Source organism: Triticum dicoccoides, chromosome 6A (genome assembly GCF_002162155.2).
Source record: "Triticum dicoccoides isolate Atlit2015 ecotype Zavitan chromosome 6A, WEW_v2.0, whole genome shotgun sequence".
Classification (NCBI taxonomy): Eukaryota; Viridiplantae; Streptophyta; class Magnoliopsida; order Poales; family Poaceae; genus Triticum; species Triticum dicoccoides.
Genome location: NC_041390.1, coordinates 75,186,558 through 75,190,365, shown reverse-complemented (window position 1 = coordinate 75,190,365; position 3,808 = coordinate 75,186,558).

The window sequence follows — 3,808 nt, the reverse complement described above, 5'->3', positions numbered from 1 at the left end:
GCAGCTCGCGCCGCCGCCCCCCAAGCCGCCGCCCGCCGCTGCCTCGCCTCGCCGGACCTCTTGCCGGAGGTAGCTGCCGCTGGTTTTTTTATAAAGACCGTTCGGTTTTTTTAGAAACCCTAGATCTGTTTTTTTGGATTCGTCGGTTTTTTCTCAGTTCTTCTAGTTAGCAGACGTTTGTCCGAACGTTCGTTTTAATGAATGGTTCCTCGCCCGTTAGTTACAACTAACGAACGCTCGTTCGTCAGTCTGTTCATGAGTTTTCTTTTATCGGATTTATTCCGCGATTTTCTCTGATCGCGATTTCCGATCCGATCTTAGATTCTGTTTATCTTTTCGCTCGTTTATCGGAATCAGGCGATCCATGCGCCTGGAGTTTCGTCTTGAAACCCTCTTTCCAGTTAACCAACTCAAACAAGTTTTTGCTACTGTAAAATTTGACCTAGTTTCAGATTAGTAAACGAAGCTTCTTTCTTTCATTGTTTGACTTTCGATGCTTCGTTTGATTTGATTCTTTTTGCGTACCGGAGTTCTTAAGTTGAACTTTCTAGTTAACCTCTCTTATTTGGGTTTTGCTTGTGCATCGTTGTTTGTTACTTATGTATGTTATTGTTTGCTTGCGATAGAATTCCCGGAGTGCGAAGCGTGTTACTATGAGTCTCTAGGATTCACGGATCGTCAGCAAGGAAAGTAACACTTTGATCATATCCCATTATTACCCAGCTTTTATGCATTAGTTCCAATCCTCAAACATTGCATGATTAGGATGTCATTAACTTGTGGGTTGGGTAGAACCTATTGCCCTGCTATATTCAAACCCTTGGGAGTTACTTCTACGTATTGCTTATATTGCTATGCTATGCTCGTAGACGTGGTTTGGGTTTGAGTGAAATTCATGTCAGATGTGAGATTGTTAATTAATGGTTCAACTTAAGGTGGCAACTTAATCAAACAACTAGGTGGATTGAGGCACCTGGGGAACCCAGTGTTGTCTGTATTTTTTGGAAATCCCGGGGTACCCGTGTGATCTTCCTATGGACCGCCTCCCAGGATCAAAGGGAACTGAGATGATTCATGCTAGAAACTTCATTCCGTGTGCAGCCACAAGTTATTATGGGCTCTAGCATAGTTGAGTAAGTTACGTGAAGCTCTTGAAGAGGTAGATCAGCAGGTAGTGGGTTTTGTAGGTTTGGTATGGTCTGCCCGGAGTAGAGGGTTAACGTTTCTGAAAGACTGTGTCTCGGTCATCCGTTTCTCAAACACCATGTAGTGTGAGAAATACAACGGAGGCGATGGAGTCTTGTGGGAAAAAATGTGCAAACCTCTGCAGAGTGTACAATCTAATCATGGTTAGCCGTGTCCCCGGTTATGGACAATCCTTGAGTATCTAGTACTTGGGTTATCACATGTATCTCACCATGTTTAATTAATACTGTTGGGTTGTTAATCATTTTAATTGGGATTGAGTTGGGGTACCTTCTCAATGATGTTTCAACCACCATGACAGTTAAATTAAAATCTATTCCTTTGTTGTAGGGAAAAAATTGGCTTCTCGCAAAATTATAACCATAGAGCTTTCCACCAGCCATATATGCATATAGTGATAGTATTATTTTGTTCTTGCTCTACTGTGTTACTTTGCCAGCATATTCCATGTGCTGACCCGTTTTCGGGCTGCAACGTATTATGTTGCAGAATTTTTAGACGAGGAGTAAGGTTCGTTAGGTCATTGCCGTGCAGCTCAGCTATGCCGTTGGAGTTGATGGACTCACCTTATCTTCCAAGCCTTCCGCTGTTATCATATTAGATGGCCTTAAGCCATATTCTCGTAATAAGTTCTCTTTGGAGACATTCGATGTAATAAGTGTGTGATTGCTACTCTGTTATAAATCCTTCGAGTACTGTGTATGTCAGCATTACCGATCCAGGGATGACACTGAATCACAGAGACTTGACCATCTGAGGTCGGGTCGCTACAAGATGGTATCAGAGCACACACTGAGTGTAGGACACGACCACTAAGATAAACCCTAGGTCACACTTCTCTTCTCATTTCTGACTCCTCTCCATTTTCTACTCTTTAGGATGACGGAGATGAAGAACAAGTTTGCACAACCGGATGAAGACACACCTTTTGGACGCCACTTGAAGGAAGTCACTAGGTACTTGAACATTGGAATACCAAGCTTCACCGGGACGTACAACGCCACTTTACCAGAAGAAGAGCGATGGATGATTCAAGTACTAGTTCCAGGAAGGACGTTCTCGCCAACCTCTAAACCCATAGAATTTTCCTTTGATGCACTAACCTGGAGTTTAGGAAAGAGTATGGCAGCTCACATCATCATGGGATGCATTGGAGAAGTTTACAATAGGGAGCTTAAGGACACTATCTACCAAATATGTGGGCGCCGAGACGAGCAATGGGAAGTGATCAGCACCAAGAAGGATAAATCCATTGCAGCTTTCATCCAGGAGTTAAACCAGCACATTCGACATCAGGAGAACCAGATGTGTGCTGACATGAGGGACCTGAAGAAGGCGAAGACTAGGATCATCGAGCTGGAGGAAGAACTCAAGTTTACCCGTGATGGATATGAGGAGGAAGTCAAGACCCTACTGGAGAAGAATGACGACCTAGTCAAGAAGATTGGAGTATTCATGGGAGGACCAGCACCGGGAGTAGAAGACGACGATTCCACTTGCCTGGACAACTACATCATTATCGACGACACCGACTCCGACCCTAGTGATGATGACTTTGAAGACGAAGCTGGAGCAGACATCATGGAGTCTTCCATCGATCAAAATTTCTAGATGACCACCAACTATTAGTAGTATTTCCCCCATGTATATAGTAGTAGTGAGCACTTTTGCGATAGTTCTAGACCGTTTGTATGCCCTTTCTTGATTGATTGAATGAAATGATGGTGTTTTGTCTCATGTGCATATGGGTAGTGCTTTCTCATTAGACCCTTTTCTATTCTAATCTCTTCCATCTAAACCCATCAGATGCCTCCGAGACGTGACACCGGTTTTGCCTTCCCGCCGGAGCTCACCCAGTTGATCCAGCAGCAGAATGCCTTGATGCAATTGCTAGTTCAGAACCAGGGCAAAAACAACAACAACCCACCGCTAGTGGACAACCTAGCCCGTTTTCTAAGGTTACAGCCGCCGGTGTTTTCCAGTAGCACCGAGCCCATAGTTGCGGACGACTGGCTACGCCATATTGGAAGGGAGTTGACCACCGCAGGTTGCACAGATGCTGAGAGGGTGCGCTTTGCTGCACATCAATTGGATGGACCAGCAGCCTCATGGTGGGAGAATTTCACAGCCACTCTTCCTATATCCAATGTCACTTGGGACCAGTTTCAGCAAGCTTTCCGCACAGCCCATGTCTCCACTGGAGCTATGCAGATGAAGAAGCGGGAGTTTCGCAACCTACGCCAGGGGAACCATACTGTGGCTCAGTATGTGAATGAGTTTAGCAAGTTATCACGCTATGCCCCTGATGATGTGGCCACAGATGCCGTGAAGCAGGAGAAGTTTATGGAAGGGTTGAATGATGAGATGAGCATGCAGTTGATGGTAGAAACCTTCAACAACTACCAGGAGTTGGTAGATAAGGCTCTTATGAGTGAAGGGAAGCAGCAGCATATTGAGAGCCGCAAGAGAAAGTATGGACAAGGGAAGTATAACTCAGGAGCTCAGCAGAAGCCTCGCCTAACCCCAAAATCGGGAGGACTTGTTCACAACCATGGAGGTCACAATCACACTGGAGGAGGATCACATAACCCCAGTGGTTCTA